The sequence below is a fragment of the Oncorhynchus mykiss genome, chromosome 28 (genome assembly GCF_013265735.2).
Source record: "Oncorhynchus mykiss isolate Arlee chromosome 28, USDA_OmykA_1.1, whole genome shotgun sequence".
NCBI lineage: Eukaryota > Metazoa > Chordata > Actinopteri > Salmoniformes > Salmonidae > Oncorhynchus > Oncorhynchus mykiss.
The window spans coordinates 1,533,080-1,552,536 of NC_048592.1; the positions used below are offsets into that span (position 1 = coordinate 1,533,080).

General features: G+C 42.1%; 1 protein-coding gene across 1 annotated transcript in view; it reads right to left on the reverse strand.

Moving 5' to 3' along the window:
• The window catches only part of LOC110508322 (kin of IRRE-like protein 1), a 104,109-nt gene that overhangs the window by 74,868 nt on the left and 9,784 nt on the right, over positions 1-19,457 (reverse strand). The gene's annotated exons all lie outside the window — the stretch shown is intronic.

A 19,457-nucleotide genomic window follows, 5' to 3' on the forward strand; every position in this document is an offset into this window, starting at 1 on the left:
ATACTGTTTTGATAGAAAACAAACAAATGTTTCTGAAAAAGCAGAAAGGGAGATGCAAGGAGAGGGACAATCAGACAGAGTGATAGAGCCGGAAAAGGAGAAGAGAAAAGGGGGGATTAGAGGTGAAGTGGCTGCTATCCAGACAGTCAACCAGAGAGAAAGAGAAAACACAGAAAGACAGAAAGAGAGAGCCGTAGCTAGATGGGCACACATGCACATGGGCAGACGTAAATGGATTGAGATGGAGAGACAGACAGACAAAAACCTGGTTAACCAAGCGAGACTGGGACAGACAAACAGATAGGTAAGCAGCCAGACAGAAGGACAGACAGACAGGCAGCAAGGGGGACAAGCAGAGAGGTCGACAGACAAACAGGAAGCCAGAAAAACAGACAGACAGACAGTCAGAGAAACAGACAGACAGGCAGAGAGGTCGACAGAAAAACAGGCAGCCAGGAAAACAGACAGACAGACAGTCAGAGATACAGACAGACAGGCAGAGAGAGAAACAGAAAAACAGGCAGCCAGGAAAACAGACAGACAGACAGTCAGAGAAACAGACAGACAGACAGTCAGAGAAACAGACAGACAGAGAGGTTGACAGACAAACAGGCAGCCAGGAAGACAGACAGACAGACAGTCAGAGAAACAGACAGACAGGCAGAGAGAGAAACAGACAAACAGAGAGGAAGAAAAACAAACAGGAAGAGAGACAAACAAACAAATAAACAGACATGTTGGGGTGAAACACAACGGGACAGTGCGGGAAGGATGTGAAACAGGTAGCAGGTATGCAGGAGAGAGAGATAAATAGATCACCATGGTAACACTGAAATGAGTGAGAGCAGAGGTAAGAGGGAGAAGAGGAAGCATGCATGCAGTCCCCATGGTAACTGAAAAGGAGGAATCCTGAGCGAGAGAGATACAGACTAAAAAATACAAAAGAAACCTCTAATTATCATCCATCCCCCTTTCCCTCCCTCCCCTCCCCTCCCTCCCTCCCAACCCTTCTTACCCCACCAACACTCTGTTTGTAAAGCCCCCATCATTGTGTGTGTGTGTGTGTGTGTGTGTGTGTGTGTGTGTGTGTGTGTGTGTGTGTGTGTGTGTGTGTGTGTGTGTGTGTGTGTGTGTGTGTGTGTGTGTGTGTGTGTGTGTGTGTGTGTGTGTGTGTGTGTGTGTGTGTGAGTGTGAGTGTGTGTGTGTGTGTATGCGTGCGTGTGCAGAATTATCCTCTTAATTGATATTCTGTTTGTGATATGCTCATTGTGAGGTTCTCCTGTGATGTCACTCAAATATCTACAGAGGATGTTGTTTCTGCGGCAAAGATATACAAAACATAAAAGACATAGCAACAACAAATGAAGAACATTCAATCATGCAATTGGGAAAGAAGCCGTTATAAGCCGTTTACACCAGATTTCACATGCAGGGTCCATATCATTCTGCAGAAATCCTGCATTTGCCAATATGCCATTTAGCTTAATAGACACTGGAATAGAGGTGAACCTTCATTTTTGGTGAACCTGAATTTTTTTCTGTCCTCTCCGACGCGAAAGCTGTCAAATCCTCCCAGGTTTCTAGTTTGACCAGCTCTTTTCAGCAGCCGATATTTTTTTATTTAGTTGTCATATTGGCAGGTTTGCTAGCAACAAACTATTTAGCTAGCATCTAGCTTAGTGCTTGATATGCAATACGATTTCCTTGTAATGAACAGTCAGTGTTGACAAGTGTCCTGACAAGGCGGCACACAGAAAAAAATCAGGAATTATCATCTCATTATTATGTATGTATCCGAATGAATGTTAAGAGGTAGAGACTGTGTTAGCCATAGCTAGCTTGCCAGTTAGCAAGCAAGGGATAGGAACATAGCCAGCAAGCATGGCAACGGAACATAAAGAACGAACGGCTGGGTCGCATCCATAAATGTCAAACTAATTGAACAAACGACTGGGTTGTGTCGCTAGCAACCGAAAGATGAGAAAGGATGAATTTGCTTATATAAATGAAAATACCTGCGAAAAATGCAGTTGAAGTCGGAAGTACTGTACATTTACTGTACATTTAAACTCTGTTTTTCACAATTCCTGACATTTAATCCTAGTAAAAATTCCCCGTCTTAGGTGAGTTAGGATCACCACTTTATTTTAAGAATGTGAAATGTCAGAATAATAGTAGAGAGAATGATTTAGTTAAGCTTTTATTTATTTCATCACATTCCCAGTGGGTCAGAAGTTTACATACACTCAATTAGTATTTGGTTTTAAATTGTTTAACTTGGGTAAAACGTTACGGGTAGCCTTCCACAAGAGTCCCACAATAAGTTGGGTGAATTCTGGCCCACTCGTCCTGACAGAGCTGGTGTAACTGAATCAGGTTTGTAGGCCTCCTTGCTCACACACGCTTTTTCAGTTCTGCCCACACATTTTCTATAGGATGGAGGTCAGGTCTTTGTGATGGCAACTCCAATACCTTGACTTTGTTGTCCTTAAGCCATTTTGCCACAACTTTGGAAGTATGCTTGGGGTTATTGTTCATTTGGAAGACCCATTTGCGACCAAGCTTTAACTTCCTAACTGATGTCTTGAGATATTGCTTCAATATATCCACATAATTTTCCACCAGTCCCTCCTGCAGCAAAGCCCCCCCCACAATATGATGATGCTGCCACCCCCGTGCTTCACGGTTGGGATGGTGTTCCTCGGCTTGCAAGCCTCCCCTTTTTTCCTCCAAACATAATGATGGTCCTTATGGCCAAACAGTTCTATTTTTGTTTCATCAGACCAGAGGACATTTCTCCAAAAAAGTATGATCTTTGACCCCATGTGTAGTTGCAAAAAGTAGTCTGGCTTTTTATGGCGGTTTTGGAGCAGTGGCTTCTTCCTTGCTGAGCAGTCTTTCAGGTTATGTCGATATAGGACTCGTTTTACTGTGGATATAGATACATTTGTACCTGTGTCCTCCAGCATCTTCACAAGGTCCTTTGCTGTTGTTCTGGGATTGATTTGCACTTTTCGCACCATTAGTCTCTATGAGACAGAACGCGTCTCCTTCCCGAGCGGTATGACGGCTGTGTGGTCCTATGGTGTTTATACTTGCGTACTATTGTTTGTACAGATGAACGCGGTACCTTCAGCCGTTTGGAAATTGCTCCCAAGGATGAACCAGACTTGGCCGATTTCCCCATGATGTCAAGCAAAGAGGCACTGAGTTTGAAGGTAGGCCTTGAAATACATCCACAGGAACACCTACAATTGACTCAAATGATGTCAATTAGCCTATCAGAAGCATCTAAAGCCATGACATCATTTTCTGGAATTTTCCAAGCTGTTTAAAGGCAAAGTCAACTTAGTGTTTGTGAACTTCTGACCCACTAGAATTGTGATACAGTGAATTATAAGTGAAATAATCTGTCTGTAAACAATTGTTGGAAAGATTATTTGTGTCACGCACAAAGTAGATGTCCTAACCGACTTGCCAAAACTATAGCTAGTTAACAAGAAATTTGTGGAGTGGTTGAAAAACTAGTTTTAAGGCTTCAAAATAAGTATATGTTAACTTCCGACCTCAACAGTAAGTATTTATACTGTGTGCTTTCATATTGTTCTCTTTGGCAACTGTGGTGTAAGTGAGATAAACGTCTCTGTTCTGTACATTACCTTGGAGAAATGAACTCGGCTCCACCTTGTCCCACTGTGTCGTCCATTATTTTCGAGGTAACGTACAGAACATCAGCATTTATCCCTTACATAACGCATCATCTAGAATGCCCTTCAAGCCAATCAGAAATTAGTATTAAACAATGCCATATAAGCACATACCCCATAATTACAAAGCAAAAACAGTTTGACATTTTTGTTAAATGTATTGCAAATAAAACACAGAAATATCACATTTACAGTGCCTTGCGAAAGTATTCGGCCCCCTTGAACTTTGCGACCTTTTGCCACATTTCAGGCTTCAAACATAAAGATATAAAACTGTATTTTTTTGTGAAGAATCAACAACAAGTGGGACACAATCATGAAGTGGAACGACATTTATTGGATATTTCAAACTTTTTTAACAAATTAAAAACTGAAAAATTGGGCGTGCAAAATTATTCAGCCCACTTAAGTTAATACTTTGTAGCGCCACCTTTTGTTGCGATTACAGCTGTAAGTTGCTTGGGGTATGTCGCTATCAGTTTTGCACATCGAGAGACTGACATTTTTTCCCATTCCTCCTTGCAAAACAGCTCGAGCTCAGTGAGGTTGGATGGAGAGCATTTGTGAACAGCAGTTTTCAGTTCTTTCCACAGATTCTCGATTGGATTCAGGTCTGGACTTTGACTTGGCCATTCTAACACCTGGATATGTTAATTTTTGAACCATTCCATTGTAGATTTTGCTTTATGTTTTGGATCATTGTCTTGTTGAAAGACAAATCTCCGTCCCAGTCTCAGGTCTTTTGCAGACTCCATCAGGTTTTCCTCCAGAATGGTCCTGTATTTGGCTCCATCCATCTTCCCATCAATTTTAACCATCTTCCCTGTCCCTGCTGAAGAAAAGCAGGCCCAATTCATGATGCTGCCACCACCATGTTTGACAGTGGGGATGGTGTGTTCAGCTGTGTTGCTTTTACGCCAAACATAACGTTTTGCATTGTTGCCAGAAAGTTCAATTTTGGTTTCATCTGACCAGAGCACCTTCTTCCACATGTTTGGTGTGTCTCCCAGGTGGCTTGTGGCAAACTTTAAACAACACTTTTTATGGATATCTTTAAGAAATGGCTTTCTTCTTGCCACTCTTCCATAAAGGCCAGATTTGTGCAATATACGACTGATTGTTGTCCTATGGACAGAGTCTCCCACCTCAGCTGTAGATCTCTGCAGTTCATCCAGAGTGATCATGGGCCTCTTGGCTGCATCTCTGATCAGTCTTCTCCTTGTATGAGCTGAAAGTTTAGAGGGACGGCCAGGTCTTGGTAGATTTGCAGTGGTCTGATACTCCTTCCATTTCAATATTATCGCTTGCACAGTGCTCCTTGGGATGTTTAAAGTTTGGGAAATCTTTTTGTATCCAAATCCGGCTTTAAACTTCTTCACAACAGTATCTCGGACCTGCCTGGTATGTTCCTTGTTCTTCATGATGCTCTCTGCGCTTTTAACGGACCTCTGAGACTATCACAGTGCAGGTGCATTTATACGGAGACTTGATTACACACAGGTGGATCGTATTTATCATCATTAGTCATTTAGGTCAACATCGGATCATTCAGAGATCCTCACTGAACTTCTGGAGAGAGTTTGCTGCACTGAAAGTAAAGGGGCTGAATAATTTTGCACGCCCAATTTTTCAGTTTTTGATTTGTTAAAAAAGTTTGAAATATCCAATAAATGTCGTTCCACTTCATGATTGTGTCCCACTTGTTGTTGATTCTTCACAAAAAAATACAGTTTTATATCTTTATGTTTGAAGCCTGAAATGTGGCAAAAGGTCGCAAAGTTCAAGGGGGCCGAATACTTTCGCAAGGCACTGTACATAAGTATTCAGACCCTTTACTCAGTACTTTGTTGAAGCACCTTCGACAGCGATTACAGCCTCAGGTATTCTTGGATATGATGCCACGCCTGTATTTGGGGAGTTTCTCACATTCTTCTCTGCAGATCCTCTCAAGCTCTGTCAGGTTGGATGTGGAGCATTGCAAAAACACAGCTATTTTCAGGTCTCTCCAGAGATGTTCGATCGGGTTCAAGTCCGGGCTCTGGCTGGGCCACTCGAGGACATTCAGAGACTTGTCCCGAAGCCATTCCTGCATCGTCTTGGCTGTGTGCTTAGGGTCATTGTCCTGGTGGAAGGTGAACCTTCAACCCAGTCTGAGGTCCTGAGTGCTCTGGAGCAGGTTTTCATCAAAGATATCTCTGTACTTTGCTCCGTTCCATTTTCCCTCCATCCTGACTAGTCTCCCAGTCCCTGCCGTTGAAAAACATCCCCACAGCATGATGCTGCCACCACCATGTTCCACCGTAGGGATGGTGCCAGGTTTCCTCCAGACGTGATGCTTGACATTCAGGCAAAAGAGTTCAATCTTGGTTTCATCAGACCAGGGAATCTTGCTTCTCATGGTCAGAGTCCTTTAGTTGCCATTTGGCACCAAGAGGGCTGTTATGTGCCTTTTACTGAGGAGTGGCTTCCGTCTGGCCACTCTACCATAACAGCCTGATTGGTGGAGTGCTGCAGAGATGGTTGTCCTTCTGGAAGGTTCCCCCATCTCCACAGAGGAGCTCTGGAGCTCTGTCAGAGTGACCATTGGGGTCTTGGTCACCGTCCCTGACCAAGGCCATTCTCTCCCGATTGCTCAGTCTGGCCGGGTGGCCAGCTCTAGGAAGAGTCTTGGTGGTTCCAAACCTCTTCCATTTAAGAATGATGGAGGCCACTGTGTTCTTGGGGACCCTCAATGCTGAAAAAAAATGTTTTACCCTTCCCCAGATCTGTTCCTTGACACAGTCCTGTCTCGGAGCTATACGGACAATTACTTCGACCTCATGGCTTGGTTTTTGCTCTGACATGCACTGTCAACTGTGGGACCTTATATAGACAGGTGTGTGCCTTTCCAAATCATGTCCAATCAACTGAGTTCACCACAAGTGGAATCCAATAAAGTTGTAGAAACATCTCAAGGATGATCAATTGAAACAGGATGCACTTGAGCTCAATTTCGAGTCTCATAGCAAAGGTTCTGAATATTTTTTATTTGTATAAATTTGCAAACATTTCTAAAAACCTTTTTTCGCCTTGTCATTATGGGGTATTGTGTGTCTATTGATGAGGGAAATAATTTATTTAAGCCATTTTAGAATAAGGCCTTAACATAACAAAATGTGGGAGAAGTCAAGGGGTCTGAATACTTTCCGAATGCACTGTATTCTATATATTCTATGCACATTTCATTCCAATATATCCCAAACGATAGAGCACTGCAAAGGTAATGTGGGTGTGTTTTGGACGACAGCACCCCGCAGCAGACAGACACTTAATCCCAAATGGCTCCCTACTCCCTTTATAGTGCACTACATTTGACCACGGGCCCTGGTCAAGCGCACGTAAAAAGAATAGGGTGCCATTTGGGATGTAGTCAAAGAGATGAAATGAGTAAAGCATCTTGACCTGTCTAAATGTGCTGAGCTCAGGGAGGCATGGTGGCAGACAAAAATAACCTGCATCCCAAATTGCACCATATTCCTTATATACTGTACTACTTTTAATCAGAGCCCTTTAGTGCACTATAAAGAGAACAGGGTGCCATTTGGGACACACACAGACAATCATCAAGGTGCCTACAAATAAATAACCTGCAGATCTACAAGATGAGAGATAACAGCCTGGACTTATTGACATCATTGTCATTGACAGCACAGCACATGGAGGAGCAAAATAGGAGTTAAAGATACATAGGCATTGCCATTAGCCAGCTGGTATAGATGACCGCAAAATGGACCAGGCCAGCAAAAAAAAATTGAATCTGGAATAAATATCTGGAATAAGAAACTGAAACTGACTCCTTGCTGTCCCCAGTCCACCTGACTGTGCTGCTGCTCCAGTTTCAACTATTCTGCCTTATTATTATTCGACCATGCTGGTCATTTATGAACATTTGAACATCTTGACCATGTTTTGTTATAATCTCCACCCGGCACAGCCAGAAGAGGACTGGCCACCCCACATAGCCTGGTTCCTCTCTAGGTTTCTTCCTAGGTTTTGGCCTTTCTAGGGAGTTTTTCCTAGCCACCGTGCTTCTTCACCTGCATTGCTTGCTGTTTGGGGTTTTAGGCTGGGTTTCTGTACAGCACTTTGAGATATCAGCTGATGTACGAAGGGCTATATAAAATAAATTTGATTGAAATTTGATTGAAATAAATATCTGAAATAAGAGATTTGAAAAAATATCTGGAATACAAAACTGGAAAAAAGATATGTTGTGTTTTCACCATTAAATAATCTTAGAAGGAAAGACACAGAGATAAAATGATTTCAAAGAAAATAAACTGTCTTATAGGACATTGATGACTCACTCAAACCCGTTGACATTGATGACTCACTCAAACCCATTGACATTAATGACTCACTCAAACCCATTGACATTGATGACTCACTCAAACCCATTGACATTGATGACTATCTCAAACCCGTTGACATTGATGACTCACTCACACCCATTGACATTGATGACTCACTCAAACCCATTGACATTGATGACTCACTCAAACCCATTGACATTGATGACTCACTCAAACCCATTGACATTGATGACTCATTCAAACCCATTGACATTGATGACCTACTCAAACCCGTTGACATTGATGACTCACTCAAACCCATTGACATTGATGACTCACTCAAACCCATTGACATTAATGACTCACTCAAACCCATTGACATTGATGACTCACTCAAACCCGTTGACATTGATGACTCACTCAAACCCATTGACATTGATGACTCACTCAAACCCATTGACATTGATGACTCACTCAAACCCATTGACATTGATGACTCACTCAAACCCGTTGACATTGATGACTCACTCAAACCCGTTGACATTGATGACTCACTCAAACCCGTTGACATTGATGACTCACTCAAACCCATTGACATTGATGACTCACTCAAACCCGTTGACATTGATGACTCACTCAAACCCGTTGACATTGATGACTCACTCAAACCCGTTGACATTGATGACTCACTCAAACCCGTTGACATTGATGACTCACTCAAACCCATTGACATTGATGACTCACTCAAACCCGTTGACATTGATGACCCACACAAACCCATTGACATTGATGACTCACTCAAACCCGTTGACATTGATGACTCACTCAAACCCATTGACATTGCCTTCGAGAGTTGAATAAATTAGAATCACCAGATAAAAAACGTAAATATCGAAAAAATGAAAATAATGGATAGAATAACTGAAAAGTAAAAGTGAGTAGTACAGATTTTTAATGCAGATAAGATTGAGCAGCCACATTCATTCAATCATACAAAAAACCCTACACTCTTAGAAAAAGAGGTTCCAAAAAGGTTATTTGGCTTTCCCTGTGGGAGAACTCTTTGAAGAACCATTTTGGGTTCCAGGTAAAACCATTTTTGTGTTCCATGTAGAACCCCCTTATATGGAACCCTTTTAGGTTCTAGGTAGAACTTTTTTAAATAAAAGTTTAAACTTGCAAAAATCCACCCTTGCATTGAAATCCAAATCAGTTTCACAGAGTAAACACTGTTGAATTCATCCATCAGAGTTGGGGTAAATTTGGAATTTAATTAAATTCCACCCATGAATTTAAATTCACATTTGAATTGGCCACACTCCACAGGAAGCAGACTTGAAATATAATTTTTATTAAAGGAAGTAGAATTGAATTCAAACCAATTCAAAGAAATTCAACTGAGACATGAAACATATGAGTCTCATTCCTTTGACAAATATTTTGCCAAAAGCATCTGCCACCTCTTACTAAAGAAAACAGATACCATCTTAAATATTAGTTTGATAGCTAAAAAGATGTCAAACAGTATTTTATTTGTATTTTTGTTATTAGACATTAGATTGTTCCCTTCCATTCTGGAGTGTGATCTAATGCATCCTGGGCAACAACAAAACATTTATTTGATATTTTTAATAACATGTAGGTGAATTATGAATTATTATAGACAACCTAAAACATATTCTTAGAATATTTCCAGACCACTACTTAGATATATATAAAAAAATAAAAAAAAAGTTTAAATAATATGTTAAAACATAGTACATGATGTCAAAATGTATGAAATAAATTATCCATCAGAATTTCAAGAATTTCATTGAATTAAATTCTACTTCCTTTTATTCAAATTCAATGCAAATTCAGCTTCCTATGGGGTGTGGCCAAATGAAATTCAATTCAAAATTCAATAATTGAATTGGAATTAAAGACCAATTCACAACTCAATTCTGAATTGACCCCAACCCTGTCGTCCATTACTGTGCATATAATGTAAGTGGGCATAGTAAAAATCCCATGCAGTCAGTGCATGTTAGATTGACTTGCTATATCGCCCTAGTTTCAGTTCAGTTCATCTTTTCAGTTTAAAGAGAATTTATTCAATTCAAGAATAACCAATACTTGATGATAAACTAGTCTTAAAAGGTCTTATCCAAATGTACAGTATAGATGTTTCCTATCAAAACCTTTGACTATCATCTTTGAACCAAAGGGTGATCGAGAGGGAGAATTAAAATGTATTTTAAAATAGCGACACTAATTACACCGGATTAAGTAATAGTGTGGGGAATTGTCTGAAAATATATTTCCCAAAACATTTGTTTTAAAACCCCATTGAAATCACCCAAGTCAATTACGAAAATGGGTTAACTTTGGAATTGCTGTTTTGAGTGAAGAAGTTCCGGACATTTTCTGCAAAGGTTCTGTTGTGAATAATACGATCACACTATGCATAATGAGGCTATTGTTAAGTACTGATATACAATTGACAAAATTGACTTGAATATATTGAATATATACAGTTTATTATATTCTAAATAGCCCATGGCAATTTAAATATATAATAGTAAATGTGCTTGCTATGATGGTATTATTCGCATACAGGTATTAAGGTATGAGACACAAACTTAGATTTGAGACACAGATCTTGAGTACCATTGTGACTTGGGGAGACAAACCGTGACATTTGTGGACAGAAATCTATTAACTCGGAGTCCCCTATCAATTCTCTCTTCTCTCCCCTCTTTCCCTCCCTCCCCTCTCTCTCGCCCCTCTGTGGTGGGGTCACCTAAGGTCAGAGCTGAAGCTGGACTACCAGAACTTTGCCTCTTCTCCTCTACCATGTGCAGTGCAGCATAATCCATTTCATGAATGCCTTTCCGTTCCTCCATCCATCTGTTTCTTCTTTGCCCTGTACTGTAGATTCCACACACAACCCACTCTTCTTTCCCCTCTTCTCTCAAACACCTGCACTTGACTATGTTGCCTTTTTTCATATATCTATATATGTACAGTGGGGCAAAAAAGTATTTAGTCAGCCACCAATTGTGCAAGTTCTCCCACTTATAAAGATAAGAGGCCTGTAATTTTCATCAACGGTACACTTCAACTATGACAGACAAAATTAGAAAAAAAATGCAGAAAATCACATTGTAGGATTTTTAATAGGTTTTTAAATACTTTTTTGCCCCACTGTATTTTCTCCTAAATTTCTTTAAGTCTCTTTCTCCCTCTGTGTGTTGCTACGGAAACCGTCCTGCGCTGCACCTCTCTCTCTCCCGCCTCTGGTTAGATGGTTGCTATAGAAACAGACTTATTGTATTATATTTCTCTCTCTCTATTGCTCGCTCTTTCTTTCTACCCCACATCTCTGCCTCTATCATCAGTACATGCTATTTTATTTCTATTTGGCTCTCACCCCTGCCTTGTTAAAAAACACACACACATACTGCCCGGGGAGATTTAAAGCCACCCTTACGTGAAACAATTACATTGTAATCCCCTCCGCCAGAACAATGACACACAAATCTCCTACTGTGGTGACATCATCTCCGCCTCTCCCAAAAGTTTATATCATAACTTCATTTATCAAGGCTGCATCCCCTATTCACTTTACAGGGCACCACTTTTAGCAAAGACACATAAGGACTATGCAGGGAATAGGGTTCCATTTGGGATGCACACTAAGATAATGACATCACTATCCCCTCTACGATTAACTGTGTCTCAGTCTTATCTTTCTCCTCTACAGAGATGTCATATCTACTGTCACAAACACTGATAACCCATAACACACTTCACTACCCTCCCACTGTTCAGTCTTGATGATCAGTGTTATTCACTGATCATCATCAGTAAGTTTTACTACAAACATGAGGCAAATGTTGTGCGCTACATAAGCAATAGGGTACCATTTTGGACACAGCATTTGAGAACCCTGTTGTCAAAGTGTGTTGGATTATGATGTTAAAAAAAATGTCTGACTTGCACCTGCATGTCGACTGCATGAACAATCCAAAAAGTCATAAAGTGGCAAGTTTCTGCAGTTGCTCCACCAAATTCATCCTTTAGCCATCGCCTGCATTGTGGTAGGCTCTAATGTAAACCCATCATTAGTTGTTGTTTTTTTGACCCATGCGAACATAAACAAAGACATGACTGAAACAGGAAAACACTTTGGCATGATTCATGCATACATTGCACATGTATGTTATACAGTGCATTCGAAAGTATTCAGATGCCTTGACTTTTCCCACATTTTGTTATGTTACAGCCTTAATCTAAAATGGATGAAATCGTTTTTTCCCTCTTCAATCTACAAACAATACCCCATAATGACAAGGTAAAAACTGGTTAAAAACATTGAAATATCACATTTACATAAGTAATCAGACCCTTTATTTAGTACTTTGTTGAAGCACCTTCGGCAGGGATTACAGAGTCTTCTTGTGTGGAAATGGATGTATTAGAATTCAGAACTGCATTGGCGGCATACTTCTATTTCACTGTACAACCTTATGCAGAACACAACTGTGAGTTTAAACAAATATTAGCGTCTAAACTCATATTGGGGTCTCTGAAACCACTGTGAAATGAAAGATATTAAGCTTACCAGTCAACCTATTATGTGTATTGGAGATTCATATTGCACTGTACAACCTTACCTATGGATTGTGGGTCAATAAAATGGGGGATAAGTGTACTCTATGACACCCACAGAACCTTTGTCTAGGGCGGCAGGTAGCCTAGTGGTTAGAGCATTGGGCCAGTAACCGAAAGGTTGCTATATCGAATCCCCGAGCTGACAGTAAAAACCTGTCGCTCTGCTCCTAGGCACTGTTCCTAGGCTGTTATTGTAAATAACCATTTGTTCTTAAATGACTTGCCTAGTTAAATAAAAGGTTCAATTATTATTTATTTTTAAAAAGAACAACTGTGAAGAGTTGACACAAATATTAGCGTCGTAGCTCTTATTGCGGGACTTTGACTGTGGGAAATCACCACACCAGTCAGTCTGTTGTACATATTGACTTAAATGTTGTACTGTATACCCTCACCTGTGGATGGTGGATCAATCAAATGGGGTGTAGAGGAGCGTTGAATTAACACATCCACGCCAGACATCAACCACAGTGAGAATACACAAGCACTTCACTTCACTGGCCAGAGAACAAAGGAAGAGGGCGGCCACTCTCACAGCAAGCTCCCAGTACGAGTCGTCCTTCCCCTCTTTTGCTCATTTCACACCACTAGTCTACATCAAAGCTCCTCCTACCAGTTTAATGACGGCAAGTTCAACCTAATGGTGCTAAGACAGCTTGCCGGCGACATGCCCCACAGGTTTCTGACAAACAGTGATGATGACTACGACTCAGCCTACACAGCCAAGGAACTTCTCCAATAGAGAACAACACACCGCAAAAGTGCCTCAAACGCTCTTATTTTCTCAAGCAAACAGCATAAACGGACCGAAAATGACATGGTTAAAAGTGTTGAGATGTGTGTGTAATAATATCGAATTTTAGAATGTGTGTGATATGCTGACAATTAGCAGGTATTAATTACCCTTATTCATCCACAGAAAAGTATACTGTTTAGTATCTGTGGGACCACACAGTCTTCACATAGGCGGTGGAAGACATTATGAGAATGTCATTTTATTTGTCACATGCTTCGAATACAACAGGTGAAATGCTTACTTTACAAGCCCTTAACCAACAATGCAGTTAAGAAAAAAAGTGCTAAGAAAGTAGGAATTTGAAGCTCTCAACCTGCTCCACTACAGCCCCGTCGATGAGAATGGAGACGTGCTCGGTCTGCCTTTTCCTGTAGTCCACAATCATCTCCTTTGTCTTGATCACATTGAGGGAGAGGTTGTAGTCCTGGCACCACACGGCCAGGTCTCTGGCCTCCCTATAGGCTGTCTCATCGTTGTCTGGGATCAGGCCTACCACAGTTGTGTCCTTATCAAACTTAATGATGGTGTCGTACTTGGCCATGCAGTCATGGGTGAACAGGGAGTACAGGAGGGGACTGAGTACGCACCGCTGAGGGACCCCCATGATGAGGATCAGCGATGCGGGTGTGTTGTTACCTACCCTTACCACCTGGGGGTGGTCCGTCAGGAAGTCCAGGATCCAGTTTCAGAGAAAGGTGTTTAGTCCCAGGATTCTTAGCTTAGTGATGAGCTTTGAGGGCACTATGGTGTTGAACGCTGAGCTGTAGTCAATAAAAAGCATTCACACGTAGGTGTTCCTTTTGTCCAGGTGGGAAAGGGCAGTGTGGAGTACAATAGAGATTGCATCATCTGTGGATCTGTTGGGGCGGTATGCAATGCCAATTGGAGTGGGTCTTGGCAATTCCTGGCTACAGACGTGAGTGCTACGGGTCGGTAGTCATTTAGGCAGGTTACCTTGGTGTTCTTGGGCACAGGCACTATGGTGGTCTGCTTGAAACATGATGGTATTCAGTGAAGACACTTGCCAGTTGGTCAACGCATGCTGGGAGTACACGTCCTGGTAATCCGTCTGGCCCTGCGGCCTTGTGAATGTTGACCTGTTTGAAGGTCTTACTCACATCAGCCATGGAGAGCGTGATCACACAGTCATCCGGAGCAGCTGATGCTCTCATGCATTCTTCAGTGTTGCTTGTCTCGTAGCGAGCATAGATGTTATTTTGCTCATCTGGTAAGCTAGTGTCACTGTAATAGTTTGCAAGCCCTGCCACATCCGACGAGCATCGGAGCCGGTGTAGTACGAAGTACACTCCATTTATGTGAACAATTGCTCAACTCATGCCCTGCAGGCGATGAATGATGGATGACCAAGCCCCAGGAACTATTCCCTCACCTGAGCCAATCACAGCTCTCCAGATGGGATGCCTCACGTCTTCCTGTCCAGGAATTTACATTAAATGTGTGAACACCACTTCTTGTGTTCTGACTGGCAACCAGCCATGGTAGCTGTCGTTTATAAACTACAAAACCATTCTACTTAGACATCTGAAATCCTTTGTTTTGGACTGCGTGCATGAAAAGTTCTCTGAAGACCTTTGGTTCCAGACAGAGAGTTGTCCAGCACGACCTCGTTTTATTTTCACTGATTTGAATGTGAGCATGTAATCTGTTACATTTACTATTACTTTCTATATTTCTCCTATAATCCATGTCTTGTTTCGTTCTGAAACATCAAGAACAACTGTTTGATTTTATGCCCTCTAATCCCCATTCCCTGTTTGTGATTCTGTAGCCTATCACATTAGTACATCATTTTGTCATCACAATCTCCATTATTAATTTATCTTGTACATTCATTGCTTTACCCTGTTTTTTGCTGATAATAAAGTAATTTGTTTTATAAAGTATACTGGCCTCTGAGAAACGCATTGCCTTGTCATTTTAAGAACTTAATTTCTTTCAGAATTATAAATTAACCGTAGTTATAATTGTAACTATTTTATAGTTTCTTGGTTAGAGCAAGTGGTGCCCCGTTAAAGGGAAACTTCACAGCAAGACACTATTTGTGGCGTTTTTCCAGTCTCCCTACATAATCTTCACACCCTGATCCAGTCTGGGTCCAGTCTCCACCCACCCCCAGGTGTCACCCGTTTTCCCCATTATTCCCAGGGTATTTATTCCTGTGTTCTCAGTTTGTCTGTTGCCAGTTCATCTTGTCTTGTCAACCAGCATATTTTTCTGTACTCCTGCTTTTTCCTTGTCTCATTTTTTTCTAGTTCTCCACGTTTTGACCTCTTGCCTGCCCTGACAATGAGCCCGCCTGTCTGACCATTCTGCCTGCCCCTGACCTTGAGCCTGCCTGCCGCCCTGTACCGTTTGGACTCTGACCTGGTTTTGAACTCTTGCCTGCCCCTTGTTGCACAATAAATAGAGACTCAAACCATCTGCCTCCGGTGTCTGCATCTGGGTCTCGCCCTGTGTTGTTATACATAATTATGAATGACGATAGGGTGTTTCAGACACAATTGTGCACTATAGCTGTATCATTTAAATTTTCACACCAGGAGAGTTCAACCAATGATGTCATTGGTTGATTGAGCCTGCTGTATGATCTAAAAATGAATGGATTCATGTTTTGTAACAATTATTGTGGCCTTTGTGTTTCGCCAATTTCATGATCACGCTTATTCGCTTATAATAGGGCCATTGCACTTGTCTCAACTATGTTCCTATCTGCCAGGACATTGCAGGATATCTAGGTTGAATCATTTCCCCTGGCTTTGTAAGGAGTACAGCCTGGCAGGTGTCCTACTTCCTTTTCAAAACGGGGACGGTACTAGTTTACAGGTTCACAGGAGCTATGTTACTGTGCACTGTCTATCCGAGATTGCTAAATAGTTAGCTACGATGGCTGTTTCTGATGATTGCTCTTTCCAAGAAGAGCTGGACAACAAAACATTATTTGATGTTATTTTACATAGGAACACACAGCCCTATTTATTTGAGCTGGAATACACTGGAGAGGAGTGGAGACATCAAAAAATTATATTGCAAGTCCAGCAAGCAGTAGTCTAGACAAGCTGGACCAGAAAACAGAACAGCAATAGTCAAATGAGTAAGCCGTTTTGCTGTCGGTAGCTAGCTAGCAATATAAGTTCTCTTTTTTACACGAGGCAGGGTTGTTCAGTACAGTAAAATTGTGATTGATTCGGCCATAATGGGGCTTGCTAGTACCACTACAAGGCAAGCTAGCCAGGTTTAGCTAGAGGTGTATTTACGGTACCTAAAATGTACTGAGGTCTAACATTATAGCTAGCTAACCAGCCTCAGTGCCTCTCATTAGGAGCAAAACTCCATATTAGTCTTGGAGTAACTCTACAGTCTGTTGTAGCTACTGTAGCTAACGTGTCTGTGAGAAGTCTCATATTCTACACCATGTTGATACAGTAGAAATACAGACAGTACACAACGATTGTCCATGAATGTGTAATACCGTTTGTCTTTCTCTCACAGACAATACCGTTTGGATATAAAGAAGTTGATGACGATGTAGATATGTGAAAAGTCCCATAACAACAATCTATCCTTGTATCAAAGTGACTCCGAACACCTCACTGCCCACACAAAAACACCATATACAAGTGTTCCCTTGGTAAAACTGTAGTAACTTATTTTGTACATAATGTTGCTGCTATCATCTCTTATGACCGAAAATAACTTCTGGACATCAGAACAGCGATTACTCACCACGAACTGGAAGAAGCTTTTGCCTTTAATGAGTCCGCCGAGAAGAATATACTGCTCTCCTGGGAAAAGGCCAAAATCATCAAGTCATTTGAAAAGACGAAGGAAAAGAGGAAGCAGATTGGGCTGCCTTCTGAGAATCTGTAGGCGAGCGAGTAAACTCCCACCGCCATCCATCCTACTTGCTAACATTGGAAAATAAAATTGACGACCTATAATTACAATTATCCTACTAACGGGACATTAAGAACTGTAATATCTTATGTTTCACCGAGTCGTGGCTGAATGACGACACGGATAATATAGAGCTGGCGGGATTTTCCATGCACCGGCAGAACAGAGAAGCTATGTCTGGTAAGACGAGGGTGGGGATGTGTGTCTTTTTGTCAATAACAGCTGGTGCGCGATGTCTAATATTAAATAAGTCTCGAGGTATTGCTCGTCTGAGGTAGAGTACCTTATGATAAGCTGTAGACCACACTATCTACCAAGAGAGTTCTCATCTATATCATTCGTAGCTGTCTATTTCCCACCACAGACAGATGCTGGCACTAAGACCACACTCAACCAACTCTAAAAGGTCATAAGCAAACAAGAAAATGCTCATCCAGAAGCGGCGGTCCTAGTGGCTGGGGACTAACGCAGGGACACTTAAATCAGTTTCACCAAGTTTTACCAGCATGTGCAACCAGAGGGAAAATAACTCTAGACCACCTTTACTCCACACACAGAGATGCATACAAAGCTCTCCCCGCCCTCCATTTGGCAAATCTAACCAGAATTATATCCTCCTGATTCCTGCTTACAAGCAAAAAGTAAAGCAGGAAGTACCAGTGACTCGCTCAATAGAGAAGTGGTCAGATGACACTGATGCTACGCTACAGGACTGAGTCTGTAATAACTACATGTTTCAAGCAGACCACCATAGTCCCTGTGCCCAAGGAAGCAAAGGTAACCTGCCTAAATGATTACCTCCCGTAGCACTCACATCAGTAGCCATGAAGTGCTTTGAAAGACTGGTCATGGCTCACATCAACAGCATCCCCCCAGATACCCTAGACCCACTCCAATTTGCATACCACCACAACAGATCCACAGATGACACAATCTCAATCGTACTCCACACTGCCCTTTCCCACCTGGACAAAAGGAACACCTATGTGAGAATGCTGTTCATTGACTACAGCTCAGCGTTCAACACCATAGTACCCACAAAGCTCATGACTAAGCTAAGGACCCTGGGACTAAACACCTCCCTCTGCAACTGGAACCTGGACTTCCTGACGGGCCGCCCCCAGGTGGTAAGGGAAGGCAACAACACATCTGCCACGCTGATCCTCAAAACTGGGGCACCTAAGAGGTGTGTACTTAGTCCACTCCTGTACTCCCTGTTCACCCACGACTGTGTGGCCAAACACCATCATTAAGTTTGCTGACGACACAACAGTGGTAGGCCTGATCACCAACACAGATGAGACAGCCTACAAGGAGGAGGTCAGAGAACTGGCAATGTGGTGCCAGGACAACAACCCCTCCCTCAATGTGAGCAAGACAAAGGAGCTGATCGTGGACGACAGGAAAAGGCAGGCCGAACAGGCCCCCATTAACATCAATGGAGCTGTAGTGGAGCGGGTCGAGAGTTTCAAGCTCCTTGGCGTCCACATCACCAACAAACTATCATGGTCCAAACACACCAAGACAGTCAAGAAGAGGGCACGACAAAACCTTCCCCCCCCCCTCAAGAGACTGAAAAGATTTAGCATGGGTCCTCAGATTCTCAAAATGTTCTACAGCAGCACCATCGAGAGCATCCTGACCGGTTGCATCACTGCCTGGTATGGCAACGGAGCGGCATCTTACCATAAGGCGCTACAGAGGGTAGTGCAAACGGCCCAGTACATCACTGGGTTCAAGCTTCCTGCCATCCAGGACCTATATAATAGGCGGTGTCAGAGCAAAGCCCATAAAATTGTCAGACTCCAGTCACCCAAGCCATAGACTGTTCTATGCTACCGCATGGCAAGCGGTACCAAAAGGTTCCTTAACAGCTTCTACCCCCAAGCCATAAGACTACTGAACAATTAATCAAATGGCCACCGGACTATTACATTGACCCCCCTCCATTTGTTTTGTACACTGCTGCTACTCGCTGTTTATCTATGCATACGCACTTCACCCCTACCTACACGTACAAATGACCTCGATTAACCTGTACCCCCGCACACT